Below are 16,262 nucleotides of genomic sequence, written 5' to 3'. Positions count from 1 at the left end.
ATTAAGACTTTGCATTTCAGCACATCATCCATACAGTAAATGAACAATGAAGACAACGCATCTAAAGATTACTTTTCATCATCGCATATGCATTTCACTTAGATCATTTCCTGTTTTAGTTTGTAGCCCTGTCAGTCCTGAGTTTGGTGTTCAGTGTTTCCTGTTTTATTTTGTAGTTCTTGCCTCATGTACGTCGAGCCTTGCTTAACTTCCTTCCTTTGTTCTGTTTCCCGCCTTTTAGATTGCGTGCCCCGCCCTCATAGTTTTCACCTGTGTTAATCAGTTTCACCTGTTCCTGTTTAACCACAATTTATAGCCTTTGTCTTCCCCTTTTTGTTTGCTGGTTCTTTGTCGTCCTTCCACCTGTGAATTTGTTCCTCGTGTTTCTGGACTGGATTATGTAAGCGTTTTGGAGTTTGCCCTTTTGCCCACTTGCTCTGCCATTATGGATTTTGCCTTTTGTTTTATTGAATAAATCTTTGTGATACCCGTTACCCAGTTACAGGAATGCATTGCTTGTATTTTGACAAACAGATTAGATGCACAGTGGGGGAAAATATTCATTTTGAATGTCCGACAGCCCACGTCCTGTCAACGAAAAAAACCCAGACGTGTCGTCATTTTTTAGCTCGTCAACGTCTCGCCCTTCAACATGGAAAATAGATTGCTGACAAACATTTTTCGTCATTATTTCCAAAATTACACTGATACTGTGGTGGCTTTACTCTGGTGTTGCTTGGCTCAATGTAAAAAAGGTAAATGCGACGTAACGGTGACACTTGGCGCTGTGGCAGAATTGCAATGTGAAAAGGGATTATGACGTGCATGTGGTACAAAAATGGAGCACCTTACTGACTGGAAACTATGTTACCAGTAAGAGTCTTTCTCAATCAGGCTGCAATAAAGCTTCTTTTAAAATGCAGTAATTCAGCAAAAAGAAAAGAACATAGACAGAATTTCTTGGAGAGTTGCTGTGAGAAGATTTGTGCACCTTCTGCTCCACCAAGCATAATGAAAACGACTCTCGCAGAGATGCAATTTGTTAGAAGTCCAGCTTGATTAATGCACCTTATGCAACTGAAATATTTTAATATTCACACCACATGCATACATATTTTAGATTACAGAGATAATTTGATTTTAGATTTGTAATTTGTTTAAATGACGCAAACATTTCTTTGAGCCAAACGACCCCGGCTCCCGAGGGAGCGCAGTAAACAAGGCTCAACCGAGTATTATATCAGCGTCTGCGTCTGTCATTAGCATGTTTGTTGTTTTCTTTTCCCTCCCGCAGTTCTAAACATGCATTCATGAATTTACTCATTGCCCCCATCACTCACTCCTTTAATTAGAAAATAATCAGAGTTGGATGAGAGGTTCATTAAATCTCATCCTTGAGAGCCATCAGCCACAAACACAGGAACGGGATATTTATCAGGCTTATGAAAAGAACTCAGATACCTCCCCCCGCTTTTGTTTTCTCTGCTGAGAGACGGAGTATTGGTTAGCGGGGCCCGCGTCAACAGGCTCGGACGGAATGAACAAGCGATGAAGCCAAAGAGAGACGATGTTCTTTAATGGAAGGGCGCAAATAAAGAGCAAGAGTGGGAGGGAGGCACAGAAAGCGAGGGAGTCGGGGGAAAGGAGGACGAGAGAAAAAAACGAGAGAGAGATCATTAGAGAAGTGCTAATTAACAGAAACCACAGTGTTTAGCAGCACTTTGTCTCCATGCATTATCGATCCTTCATGACCATTATGGAGCGGATGTTTTTTTGCTTGGGCTCTCTCGTTCCCTCCTCCTTTCCACACAAGTTAATACATCATGACTGAATCGCAGCAACTGTAAAATCCACTTGTTTTTCTCGACTCTGAAACATGCAAGTCATGCACGTCTGCAGCAAAAACAAAAATAGCAGTGCAATGGTCGAAGAAGTTACATTTGGTTGCTGAAATGCCTGCAGCTGCATCATCATGACATTAAATATCAGTCCGATATCGCAGCTTTTCCCTCAAGCAAATTCGGCATCATGCACCAAAATCTCTTCAAAATGATAACCCCCTTATGTCGGCAATGTCGTATAAACATCTGAGGCTGCTGCTGCTCGAGGCGTACTGTATATTCCCCTGTGAAGCAGATAGCTGCGTCCTTCTTATGAGGCTCCGGTGCGATCGTATCTCTGCCAGGAGCTTCCGAACCGTCCTCTAACTACAGGGTCTTTTTGCAGATTCTATACAGTGAATCCATCATCGTGTTTTGAAGTGTGACTTAAATTTGTCCCAGATGATGACTGACGACCACTACGGCATGTCCGGCAACAACACGATGAGACATTGTACTTCAATAGACGTGCGGTTTGAGGAGATTCAAATGAGAAGCAAAGATGTGAATCATATCAATATCACTTGAGGCCACTGTCAGCACAGAGGCGCTTACAATGAGCATTAAATTATATCTGCTATAAACACAAAGAAAGATACTGCTATCATAAACTGCAGAATAACTAACACACACTTATTTACCTATATTGTAATAACTGAACAAGCCTGGCGGGCTAATTAGCTTTGAACATCAAGGTAATGCTATGCTAGCAGAATAACTATGAGCAACATAAAACTTCCTGCAAACATTAATGAACATGTTACTTACTCTACATGCAGGAGCACATGGAACACTACATGAGCTGTGTCCCACTTCAGGCGCTGCATCCTCTGAAGGACGTATTTGAAGGCTGATTGCGTCACAGCCGTGGTCGAAGGCTGTCTCATTTTGAAGGTTCCTTCAGATGCGTCCGACAAATGCGTCCTCCTGTTCTTGGGCCACTACCAAGATTTATTGTGTGCCAATTCAAACAAGATAGCGGACTCTTAAACGGCCGAGGAATACACTTTTAAATGTAAATGTTTTTGGTTTCAACTCACTCGAATAGCTAGCGATACGTTAAAAATAGCGAAAGGGGCCTTTAAACAAATTACGTGACGTTACTTATGCTAGCTAGTTAGCCAGCTAGCTACCTGTTGCTAGGCGACAGGAGCCGCGTTTGGTGACGCAAGGTTAAGGGTGGGAACAGCTGGTGACGCAAACAGGAATTCCCAAGTAGACCAGACGTCTCTTTTCAGTTCAGCCTTAGCGATCTACGCAGGCTATGAGTGACTCGTCCTTTGTAGACCGCCTCCTTTGAAGGATGCAGCTCCTGAATTGAGACACAGCTTACATCATGAATGCCCCATCTTAAAGGTGGGTGCTAATTAGCTGTCCATAATTATGCCTGAATATAAATCTAGTCTAGTAAGGGACGCTGTGCTACGCCTCAACACAATCACAGCCTAACCATGACAAAAGCTGGCCTTTTGAACATGCTAATCACACGCTTGATTATATATATTATTTTGTTAAAAACTGTATGTCGTCTACTGGGCCATATGTGGAGGCTTTGGGGTTGAGTCTGTCCGCCAATCAGAGGCTGTGTTCCAATCAGTAGCTCTGTTACTGATGTGTTTGGTCAGCGCTGGTATCAAAGAGTGTTTGAATACCAAGAGAGTAACCCCCCTGTCTCCTGCCTCAGCAGCCAAAATTTGGTTGAGTTTGAGACAACTTTATGTATCCCAGAGGGCAATCCAGTGGTGCAGACCAGTTTAGATTTAAAAAATAACTTTGGATGGCATTATAATGCACATGTGTTAAGAGAGAATTCCACAGCTATTTCTTGTAGTTTCATCCAGTTTTTTTACATCTTTACACAGAAATTACCGGAAATGATGACAGAAACAAACTGCTTGTTCAGCCAATAGATGGCTTACAAAAGCCTCAAAACATCACAAATAAAGACACTTTGAAATCAGACATTTTAAGCTGCAACTATCACAGAAAAAATGTACGAACTCCTGTAGTGATTGAAAAAATAAGGCATAAAATGTTTCCCTCAGAGACACACAGACAGACAGACAGGAGGTTGGTGTCAACATGCACATTAAAGCCGGAGAGGAAAGGAGACAGAGCAGCGATGAAATGAAGTGGAAGAGAGTGAAAGAGTGATAGACGGGTGCGCAGACATCAAACGGTGTAACATGGACGCTGATGGACAGATGGAGAGGAGAGAGCGGCAGATAGACGGGTGGTGTGCGGATGGAGAGAGAGAGTAATAACAGAGGGCTGGAAGTGAACAGGCGAGTCGTGTCAGTCGTCGCGAGATTGAAGAATGTGTGTAATATCCCTTTATTGTTATAGTGCGTGTTGCGGGGCTCGCTGTCGGACGTTGTGATTCTTCAAAAGGCTGTAAGTGGATTACGGCGCTATCAGGCTCCGCCATCAGAGAGAGATACAGCAGCTGTGTCGTGTTGGGTCTCCCGACAGCGCGCTGTCTGTCACCTCGCTGTCTCTCACCGCAGCTTTCATGCCCACATTTGAAGTCTAGACGGGGGCTACGTATCACAGAATGTGTGATGGCAATGACATGGAGATTACAGGCAGATCCTTATTGTGCGTGCAGAGCTAATCATTTAAGCTGCGGTGTAACTTCAATTTGTTCACATTTATTTGACCTTTATGCCCTTTTAATTGGATTAGAGCTCCTGATAAACATCTCCACTATACAGTACGTGGCATCTCTGAAATCGGGGGAGTCCATTATGAGAAGAGCTTAGGGATGTTATGATCGCCCTGCTCGCTGTTGCCCCCAGCTCCCTCCTGAAGTGGTACGAGCCGACTTTGATCAATGTGGATCGATGTGGATGAGTGTGCAGCCGGAAGGCGCTACGTGGCGGAGGAAGGGGTGATGGCCCTCTGCTCTGTCGCGAAAATGTGTGTGTGCGTGCGTGGGAGGGAGGGAGGGAATTAAGTCATACCAAGTCATGCTTTTCTGCATGATGTATCGGGCTAACAAAACATATCCTTAACCTACAAAGGACTCTGTCTAGGTCCCCTTTTCTGTTCTTTTTCTCTCACTTTCATTCTCTTTGTGAGAACAGGGCACGCTGCCTGCTGAACGGCCCTCTGCAGAAGTGAAGCCAACGTCCTGAGGGAGAAAACAAAGTTATTTAACAGGGCTGAGGTTGTTCTTTTAAGCTGTGTTCTTGGACGACAAATGTGTAAACTCAGCATGAAAACGTCGACAAATTAAAAGATCGTACATCAAATAAAATGTAATGCGAGTCTCTGAGACCTAGAACATAAACCCCTTTTCATCGGTTTTTATTGTTTTCTGTGTTTTCTTTGTTTCCCCCCGACTTTGTCAGAAGTCATCGCGGCCTCAGTTTGAGGATTTTCCAGCTCTGCAGTTGTTGGCGATACAAAGGATTACTGTATTTCCTTTTGTATTCAGCTTTGACAGTTAGTCTTTAACAAGAGGAGCTGCAGCTTGAGAAAAATTCTGGCCATGCGCCTTGTCTGTCTGAGTGTGATTGTGTGTGTGTGTGTGTCTTGAGCATGCATTTTTGTGTGTGTGTGTGTGTGTGTGTGTGTGTGTGTGTGTGCGTGTGTGTGTGTGTACTTGCAGGGGGGGTATCATCACTTTATGGAGTAATGAATGCTAATCCCCTCTTATCTGCTTTCACCTCGAGGCAATGACACTCGCTGCTGATGCCAGTACAGTGACACCCTTCGTTGGAGGAGAATAGGAGTGTGTGTGTGTGTGTGTGTGTGTGTGTGCAGACTTGTACCACATTTGTGTGAAAAAAAAAAGATGTCTTCACTTGCGTCTGACAACTTTCTCCCAGTTTTTCCCTCCCTCTGTCGAAGGCTTCAGGGTGTGGCCGTGTGATTATCTGCCACGTCCCTCATGACTCATCAGAAGTAGAATAGAACATTCCGGCCCTCTGACTCGACGGCATCTGATCCTGACTTGTTAAATCAAACAAAATATTGTCATATGATGCGAAATCCTTCCTCAGATCATTGTGCAAAGAGGGCAAATTAACAACATCTCTGTGCGGCTGTTTTGTGTGCTGCAAATTGCGTTCCCCTCACACAGTTTTCACAAGCCGAGGGCAGCACCCCGCCGGCTGCCAGCAGCTTCTCTTTCCTCGTCTTTTGTTTTCACTTTGGTGCCGCTTAGCGTAGCTGCTAAAGATCACAGCACAAACCAAAGGCAGCTGCCAGTATGTGCCAGCTTTTGTTCATTCACTGGGACGACTTCATCGTCTCCTTTTCCTTTTTTTCCCCCCTCTCCTCTCCGTCTTCAAATCGAGATACACGCAGAGAAAAAAAGGATCTTTCTCGCCCAACACTTGATGAACACTTGATGGTGACGCCTGTGAAGCAATCTGAGAAGAGATTGAAAATAAGGGAAGATGGAGATATGAAAAAAAGATGGGAGATTTGGATGTCTATACTCCCAGAAGCCACTGAGGCCCATATATCAGCAGAATGAGCGTTACAAAGATGGGCAGAAAATAATTAGGCCTAAAAGCTGTTGAATCCTGTGTGCCTGTTCACCAGTCTTCCATTAAGGCTGTTTTAATGGGTCTGCTCTCCTTTGGCACGGTGAAGGGGAGATAAAACTGAATTAGACTAAACTTTAGAGATTGTGAATAGACGGTGCTTAGACCGAGGGTGACGGAGAGATGAAGGCAGAAAGAAAAGATGAGCAGGGGAGGATGGAGGAGGAGGGTTAATTGAAAGAGAAACAGAGAAGAAGGGCCACATCTCTGGGGCTGTGGGGTGGCCTCTCTCTCCCTCTCTCTGCACCACTCTCTGTGTATGTGCGTGCGCATGTGCGCTGTAAAATGTGTGTTTGTCTGTCCGAGGGGAGATAGTGTTGTAGACCTAATGAGAACAAAGCTAATTAGAGACTTCGCCTCGCACAATTCTACTATGACGTCCCCAAAGGAGCCAGGACAACACTTGCCACCTATCCAACACCCTCCATAGAAAGAGAGTGAGAGACGCTGCGCAGGCGATTTTCATTGGAACTATTTTAATCCTCCTTTTCAAGCTGATTTTACAAGTGCAGGCTACATGACTGCAGCCGGGTCAGTGAAAGGAGCACGGTGAGCAAAGATGAAACAGACGCTCCGCTGCTGACTTGGTGACTTTGACATTATATTTAATCCCTTTACGCTCCCACCCGTCTTATTTCCCACATGCTAATGCTGACTTTTGTGACCACCGGGGAGTTCACTGTCAAGAAGGTGGAGGCAGATAGGTAAGGCTGATTAATCCACCACAGAGAGGGTCTAATGATCATGAAAGGTAGGCCTTTATTCCATGTCCCAGGCCCTGTACTCACCTCAAGTCCTCAAAGATTTTTACCCTTTATTGTCCACTTTTTTGACAATCTGACATTGTGCAGACATTTCCCATAATTCAGTGCTGTGACATTAGCAGCAATGACAGTGATAGCCTAAAAGCCTTGTAGGGGGCGGCTGTGGCTCAGAGGTATAGTGGGTCGTCCTCCAATTGGAAGGTTGGTGTTTCGATCCCCAGCTTCTTCAGGCAAAACAAGTATCCGTGCGCAAGATACTGAACCCCAAATTGCTCCCCAAAGGCATCGCCTACAGTGTATGAATGTGTGCTAATGCTAGTAGCACTACATTAGAGCATATTGTATATGTGACAGGGTGAATGTGACATGTTGTGTGCAAGCACCTTGATCGGACGGAACACTAGTCCATTTACTATTTACCTTGTACCACCATCCACTGGTTGCCAGTCGAATGACTGGTCACCAGTCAATCACACAGAGACAGACAACCTTTCGCACCCACACCTATGGGTAATTTAGAGTCACCAATTAACCTTACAAGCATGTCTTTGGACTGTGGGAGGAAGCCGGAGACCCAAGAGAGAACCCACTCATACATAGGGAGAACATGCAAACACGCACAGAAAGGCCAACTTTGCCCAAACTGGGGTTTGAACCAGTGACCTTCTAGCTTCTAGCTAACCACTGCACCACCGTGCAGCCCCTATCTTGTAGTCATATCATTTAAATTGCTACTAGACAGGACATTAACCAGACTTAACCATGCTAGCTCTCTGGTACAGAGGCTGTATAATGTCTGGAAACATCTGTGAATAAATAGAATAGTAAATGCACTCTACCACTCAAAGCGGTTTTACCCCAAGGAAACTTCAACATGTGGACTGACAGTCAAGGATCAAACCACCAACCTTCCGATTGATGGCCGACCGACTCTCAGGCCACAGCCGCCCGAACAGAGCAGGTCTTGTCCAGAGAAATCACAGAGAGCAGGTTAGCGCTGCTTTTCTTCTCCTATTTTCACTGATCACCTTAACAGGAACCAACTGAGCCTTACATTAGATCATTACGTAACAGTGGGTAACAAACAAGTATCAGCTTCACTTGAGTGCTGTTGGGAGCCATATCGGCTAATGATTTTCCCCCATAATTAGCTTTCCGTGCTAACGATTTTGTACCCGCACCCACCCAAAACATGCTAACACACTCCCAGGCTAAGTAGTGCTTTTGGGGGCTATAATTGGTGTTTGGCTAATTGAGCACCATGGCTAAAAGCTTTCAGCAGACTCGGCTTCATTTGTGATGTAGAAGATCTTCACTCTCTGGAGCTGCGGCAGTGTTTTTTCCGTGAACACATCAGCCGTTTTATATCCTGTCATAGTTCCAACATACATTGTTGGGTCACCTCCGTCTCTCATTGAGATTCTTCCGTCCACGTATCTTCCCTTATCGTCTCAAAGGCTTATCCCTCTGCCCAGTTAAATGAGGTTTCAAGGCCATTAACTGATCCAGGCTATTATACTAATGCACCAGGGGTGTTCCAGATTTGATAAATGATTGGAAAGAGATAATGAGACTTATATAGACATCTAGTATTTGCGGTGGCGCACAGACGGAGGAGACGGAGGAGGAGAAGACAGAGAACACAGGATGTTTTTTGCTCTTGACTTAAAAGGAAAAACATGTTTGTCTTCAGGTTTACTTCCTAAATAGTTGCAGAATGGGCCAGTGGTTTGCAGCTGGAGCCCATTGCCTACTAAATGCACTGTGTTAATGTGTGTGTGTGTGTGCATGTTTGGCCAGTCTGGCAGCACCCTCAGTCCTCAGACAGGCCGTTCTTTGTGCTCCGTCTGATGTCATAATTTGCCTGACGTATGCTTGCCAACAGGAACCTTTGGTCAAGAAAGCACATGCCCGTCTGAGAGCGTGTGTGTGTGTGTGCTTGTGTATTCTCATCACGGCCCTCATCCAGACGACTCTTTCTTGATTGATGCTCGTCTTTGGGTGCAGGACGGAGAGGCGGTGCCATCGGGACAGAATTAATAATGCACAGGGGTTCGGGACGGCGGCTGTACAGGCTGGAGCTCTACAGTTGTCACACTGGTCACGGTGTTCAGTGTTTCAGCAGCAGCAGTCTGAGGGGAGCTCAGACACAGCGTGAGCAGGGAGAGGGAGAGAATGCGGAAAAGATCAGAGGCTGCCGGATTATGTGTGGTTAAGTCGAAATGAGGCATTCTGGATGGGCAGATTAAAAGATCATTTAGAATCAATGTGTGATTACGGGAGCGAACATGCAGAAGTATGCGCCGCAAAGCAACGTGCCATTCAACCCTTGGAGGACGTAGATATCTGCCAGCAAAAGACACTGCTGAAATCTCTCAAAGAGGCTGCTTTGATTAATATTAATAAGAAAAGAGCACCCCGCACCTGTCTCCCTCTTTCTGTTCTTCGTACCTCCCTCTGACTGTCTGCCTTCCTCTTCTTCTCTTCTTGTTTTTGTCTCTGTTGCTCGTCCGTGAGATGAATTCTGCCACGGGTTTTATTCTCTGGGACTCCACAGACACATCCTTCAGAGAGGCGCGATACTACCACAGGCAACCAATAATACTGACACTGTGAGCTTTTATCGTATAGTCCCACAGCACACGTACACACACACACACACACACACACACACACACACAGGAGTGAGTCACTGACTTCCCAAACATGTGACCAATGGGCCTTTACCCTTTTAGTTTAGCAGAGTGTGCCCAGTATATTTGGATGATTATTAACAGAACTTTTAACTTAATTTATATCATCCTGCTTTATTTGTACCGGCTCATTTTAACATCTTAGATGCTAATAGGCCTACCGGGGGGGGAAATAGGGACATAATAGATGACGAAAATGGAAAAATGGAAAAATATCTGAATGATGACCTTCATTTTTAGATTTTTAGTAAGAAGCGTTAACATTTGCCTGAACCCTATTAAGAGAAAATACTCTATTGTTCGTGGTATCTGCTTAGCTAATACCACCAAAAATACATCAAAACTGTGGTCCCCCTGATCACTCTTATACCACACGCTGTTTTGCTAGCATGGTAACACTATGCAGCGCTTTCAAAAACCACGACAAAAATGAATGTGAAAATATACAACCAATCAATCCTGGTGACTCTTAATGCAGTGCCCTGTAGTGATACTTCAGTGTACAATGCTTCACAGACTCTACAAATACCTAAAAATGTTGTGACGTGTTAGCAAACAGTTGTTTATGTAGCATGTCTAGCAGATACAGACCAATATTAGCATTTATGTATCTGGTCATGTTACAATTGTAAGAACAGTATTCAGCCTACTTTTAGCTTTGTTGTGTGTTTCTTGAAGGAAATATCTGGCTATGTAGTTGCTAACAGCTTGATAGCATTTACCAGCTAATTGCTAACGTTGTCTGTTGGCTGTGTGGTGCCGGGCATGTAGCATACAGTATGTTTTGTCATTGTTTTTTAACTCAAATAGCTGCCTTATGATGATACAACAAGGTTGATTAGTGTGTTGAAACTGAACATAAACACTAAAGCTTCTGTTTTAACTCTAAACCGATGACTAATAGATGCTAAAATGCTCAGCTGAGCTAAGGAAAACTTAGACATACCCTGTTTACGTTTTACACTATCACAGGATCACATGTTGGTATAAAAAAAATGATCAGAGCAAAAAAAATTGTGTACAGACAATGGGAATTAGAGGGTTAAAAAATATAGTCCCCTCTGTCCTGACTTGCTGTTGTTTTTGTGGACGGCCTTGTTCATGTAACCTTGTCATGGAGGATTATGTGATGCTGATTAAAATCTTGTTGTTGCTGAGGTCAGAGCCAGCCACACGTGTGACACCTGAAACTGCAGCGAAAATGCTGCAGCGGTAATTGAAGTAACTCAAGGTTAGAACATGTATGTGTGCTTCCGTGTGTGTGCACTTGCATGTATATGCAGGCGCCTTCCCTGCAGTACTGATTAATAACCATCAATAACAACCCAAACGGTTTGTCATATTATCCTCATAAGAAGTAACAGTGCGTGTGTGTGTCTGCATATGTATAGAAGTTTGCGTCTGGGAGCAGAAATATGGCTGAAAGATATCTGGTGTAATGAGGCCAAGGTGATTTATAAGAGCAGAATGCTCCATTTCCCCGGCACGAACATGCACACACATACACTTAAAGAGTGCGACTGTGACAGCTGGTTCACTTTCTTTCAATTGCTCCCCAATTAAAGGCAAGAGAAAGTGTGCTTTGCCGCAGCCAAAACCTGGTTAAAGCAAATTGGTTCAAGTTTCTGAATCTATATTTGGTGATAAGACAACTCTATGTAGAGGCTGTTTAATAAACCCTGAGAAGACGTTTTTTTAGCTTGAGTGGTGAAAGAATATAATTTGTTTTGTGCAAAGGCTGCTGGGAGCAGAAACTAGTCCAGACAATCACCTGACAGGAAGGTGGGGAAATCAGCATAGTGCGTGAGAGACAGATGCTTGTTGTCCGTTAGCATATTAGCGTCTCAGCGGAGGATGTGCAGACAGGTGAAGGCGGAACAGATTCAGCTTGAGTGAGTCTTGTAGTGGTGCACTGTAGCCAGAGGGAGCACTGCTTTGGATCAGACAGGCTCACCATTAACCTGTACTGACACTGTTTAGACAGCGGAGACAACAGCAGAGAGAAGAGGCAGGAGAGGAGCCAGGACATTAGCATCGCAGGGAGTGACGGGTGTGGAGGGACTTCAGGCTTGCGAAGGATTGTACACAGAAACAGATAATGGGGCTATTGGAGAAAACAGAGGGGTAGGACTGCCGGTGTGCTGACCTTTTTGGATGCAGCCGATAATATACACAGCAGTAAATCCTTATTGCGATAAGCATAATGATTATGATTTGACCTTCACCCGAATGATTATACCACTACACCCAGTCGTCAAATAGGTTACCCCTCTAGCTTCATTTCCATGTGGCTTTCTAGTATGTAGAGCATCGGCTTGCAGTAGTGGTTAGAGGCAATGGATGGGTCACATAAATAGTTAGTGTTGATTTCTTTGAAGACGTGGACTTTAGTAGGTAAGATAGCATACCTTAGTTATGTAACGGACAAATGTCAATACTTGTATAAACCCAATGTCAGAAACCATCGGCTATCATCTGACGATGATATATGCCTCTGGGAACAATGGCTGCAATGCGCTGCAGTGCTTACATGCCAATTAGCAACTTAAGAAGCGACCATGTGTTCAGATCAAAAGCGAAGCAAAATTCACCCCTACAGATAGGTCTGCAAAAAAAACGCAGTCACTTCTTGGTTCATTAAATCCCCCGGAGGAGCGCCTGTTCATTTTTTTCTGGTGAGTCTCAGTTTCACTGTAAATTGTAAGTTACACAGAGGCTGCACTCTGGCTAACTACTGTGGTATGAACCCCAAAAAGAAACTGTTTTTCTTGTGATTTACTTAAATTAACAGGTCTTAAGTTCGCTGAAATTACAACATCATGATTCAGATTAATAAAAAGTAAAAAAGAAGCTTTATCAGGTCTGTCCTCAAGGGGAGAAGAAAACTACTTTTAAAATGCTCGTTTGTTGAACAGAGGTCGGACTGATCATTTCTGATACATTTCGGGAAGTTGGCAAATCTAAACCCTGATTGGCTTTCACGACACAGCGCCAAGCGACTTGGCTACTTTATAGACTTTAATACATCAGATGACCACCGATGAGAGCCAGGACGTCATTACGGCGGATGCATTCCCCCTGCTTTTGCTCTACACACAGACTGTTTTTCCTGCATACACCGAAGCCTGCTGATACCTTGATCAGTCAATACTACTCGGACTACAAACTTACAACAAACCGATACGAGAGCACTTCTCATACCAAAGTTCGGTCCTGTGTGTACAGATTCTACATTTTTGGCTGAGCGCCCTACACATGGGGCTGTATATGAGTGAGGGAGTGAGGGTACTTTCAGAGCCGTAGAGAGAGAGAGTTGCAACATTGCAATGGCGGATCATGGAGCATATTGGACCTCCACTGACACAACACTCTCTCCATACGGCTCTGGATACTTTTTTTGGGGAGTAGGCGGGCTGCTTCTCCGCTGCTCGTCAGCTGTCCTTATACCTACGTCTTGTAACACATTGCCCACAAAAGCGCACATTGACCTGATTCGGTCAGCCACATACTAGGTTACACATAGCGGGGTCCATCTCATGGAACAAAATAATCATTAGTACCTCTTTCAAAAACAGTAATGATGATAAACATCAGACAGTTATCCACATTAGATTTCACTGTAAGTGATTCAAGAGCAACATATTACACCATGGCTTTCTACAAATTCAGCGTATTGAGCAGCTGGATAATCATTAAAGCTCCTGACCTTGCCCTTTAGAAACGAAGAGGACCAAATCCATCAAAAGGAAAACATTCCCTAACAAAGCTTTTTCATAATGTTTGTTTTCCTTTCGGTCTTTACTTCCCCTCCAGCTTTGCTGAAAGCAGATTTCAATGCACTAATATTCTTGAATTCAGTCGGCTGATTCAGCTGGCAAACATTTATTCATTTACCACAAAGTATTCTCTGGTTTGATGCTAATCACAGTTTCATAAGAGAAGGTCGAGGGATTTTCAAAGGATTGGAGGAGTATCTTTTTTAATGCAGACTGTGTTTGGAAAATGTAATTTCATCATATAAATATCGCAGCTGATTGTTGTTCTCAAAATAGCTTGATATATAAGAAATGTCAGAAAGGGCTAAAAACATAAAAAAGCTGCAATAACAGATTTTTGAACACATGGGGGCACCTGAAACAAGCTGTAAACACTGGTATTTTATCGATTTTTAAGTTGAGAGGGCTAATTTGTACTGAAACAGGGGCTATACATCCAGCAGACACAATTTATATATATGGATAAATTGCTGGTAGATTCATTGTCAGCAGTATTGCAGGCGTTGTACCGGACCGTCGTGCGGAAGAAGGAGCTGACTCGTAAGGCGAAGCTCTCAGTTAATTTACCAGTCGATCTATGTTCCAGCCCTCACCTATGGTCATGAGCTTTGGTCAAGTGTCCGGTTTTCCACTGGGAGGAGACCCCGGGGCAGACCATGAGTATGCTTGAGGGATTATATAATCTGTCTGGCCTGTGAACGCCTTGGGATCCCCCAAGAGGAGCTTGAAAATGTTGCTAGAGATGTTGCTAACCTTGCTTAGCCTGCTGCTACCGCAACCTGACCCGGGAAGAAAATCATTGTTATTCTGCTTTTATTCCTTGTTTTGTTTCTGCTCATCGCTTAGTAAATTATTATTGTCTCAGCTGGAAAGTACAGCACTCTTTTGCTACTGTTAGCGGCTATTAGCGACTCTAATCTCGCTGCTAAGTTTGTCTGTTGTCTGTTTTTTGCTAGGTAGTCAATGTACAGTGGATTTTTTGAAAGGTTGTCGTTGGAAAAATCTGCCTGTGTGGCAATTTTATCAGAGCAGTGGGAGTGAACAGGACAGGAAACCAAAATGGTTAGCTAAAAGAGGCTAAGAAGCTTCATGGAGCTGTGGAGAGCCGCAGAGTTTGCTAATAATTGTGCTGATGCTAATGCTGATATGTGAGTTTGTTGCTGTGAGTGAAGCCTTACATATGACACCAACTGTAGCCATTTGTTCTATTGTTAATATAAAAATCATGATTAAAGCCAACTTAACGTTGGTCTTTGCAAACCAATACAGAGATTGCCCTCAAAGTCAAGGGATTAGTTTTAATGAAAAGCTCTGTATTGTCGCAGTTAATCCCCCCACACACACACACACACACACACGCACACACGGAAACACACACCGCTGGAGTTGACATACTAGAGGCTAGTCACCCGGCGGGAATGTGTCTTGAAAATCAAAAGACATTAGCCAATTAGCGCTGATCAATAGTCACAGCCGCACAGGGAAGAGCCAGACTGGGAGCATTGTTAATGCGTGCCTCGAGGCCGATCTGCCGGCTGGGCCTACTCGCGCTCTCAGCTCTCGGCCAATGAGAACGCTGGAAGAACTCTTGACATCAAGCTGCTCTCCAATGCAGAGCACCTTTCCTGCTGTATCTAGGCAGATCAGGCTGCACGAGGAATCAGAGATGGAGAGATAGAGCGAGAGAAGGAGACGAAAAGAAAGGAGGTGGGAGGAATAAAGGAAGAGCGGGTATGTGCTAGGTTGTGAAAGCAGGTGTCATAGTGGGCCGCAGTGGGCAGCAGGTAATCGCACTGAGATAAGCACCAGCATGACAGCCAACCTCTAATTCCCCATGGGAGGTGGTAGTGTGGAGTTGCTGCAGGGTTGGTCTCCCCATCCTGTGGAAATAGATTTATATAAAGGAGTAATGGGATGAGATGGATAGAGGATGCGAGGGAAGATTGAGGTGAGAGAAGAAGAGACTTCTGTTTCTGCACGCGTACATGTTCACATACACAGATCTGCTCCGTATTCATGAAGCGGAGAGCAAGTGGCAGCATCAGGCGTTGGATGTATGGAGGAGCGAGGGAGAAGGGGAGGAAAGAAAGGGGTAAAGAAAGAGGAAGAGATATCGAAAATATTACACCCATCCAGGGGGAGTGTTCAGCCGAGCGGGCATTATGAGAGTGTAAATTGCATTCCCTCCTTCTCCCCGTGGGCTGCCGGCTGCTGGATGAATATAATCACCCACAGCACGGAGCACCAGAAACACAGCGCGCTCGCTGTCTGCGGACACCAGCAGAATGTTAGATACCGCGACGTGATGTGTGTGTGTGTTTACTGTCACAGAAGTCTCCAATCATGTTTCGATTTCGCATCAGTTCTCCGGCGTGGTTCCTTTTTTTTTTTTCATGAAATGATGTAGAGTATTGACACCAGAGTAGTTTGTCTCAATTGGGGAGGGGATCAATAGTGATTCAGTGGGTGTCGTAAACATCAAGAATCAAGCGGGTCGGACTCGAAGGTGGAGGAAAGTGTGGGTCTTTGCTAATTTTGATTCCCAGAATGATTTTTCTTTTGAGTTAGAGCAACAGTTCAGACAGCAGAAAAA

The 16,262-nt window shown here is 44.4% G+C and overlaps 1 protein-coding gene across 5 annotated transcripts in view; it reads left to right on the top strand.

The window, feature by feature from the left end:
* Positions 1–16,262, top strand: part of LOC138596709 (muscleblind-like protein 1) — a 72,539-nt gene that overhangs the window by 36,028 nt on the left and 20,249 nt on the right. The window lies entirely within an intron of this gene.

This window comes from Semicossyphus pulcher, unplaced genomic scaffold, assembly GCF_022749685.1.
Source record: "Semicossyphus pulcher isolate SPU_LCO1_2020_fin unplaced genomic scaffold, fSemPul1.0.p SCAF_19, whole genome shotgun sequence".
NCBI classification, from domain to species: domain Eukaryota; kingdom Metazoa; phylum Chordata; class Actinopteri; order Labriformes; family Labridae; genus Semicossyphus; species Semicossyphus pulcher.
The sequence above is the reverse complement of the archived record's forward strand: the minus strand, read 5'-3'. Positions and strand labels throughout refer to the sequence as shown.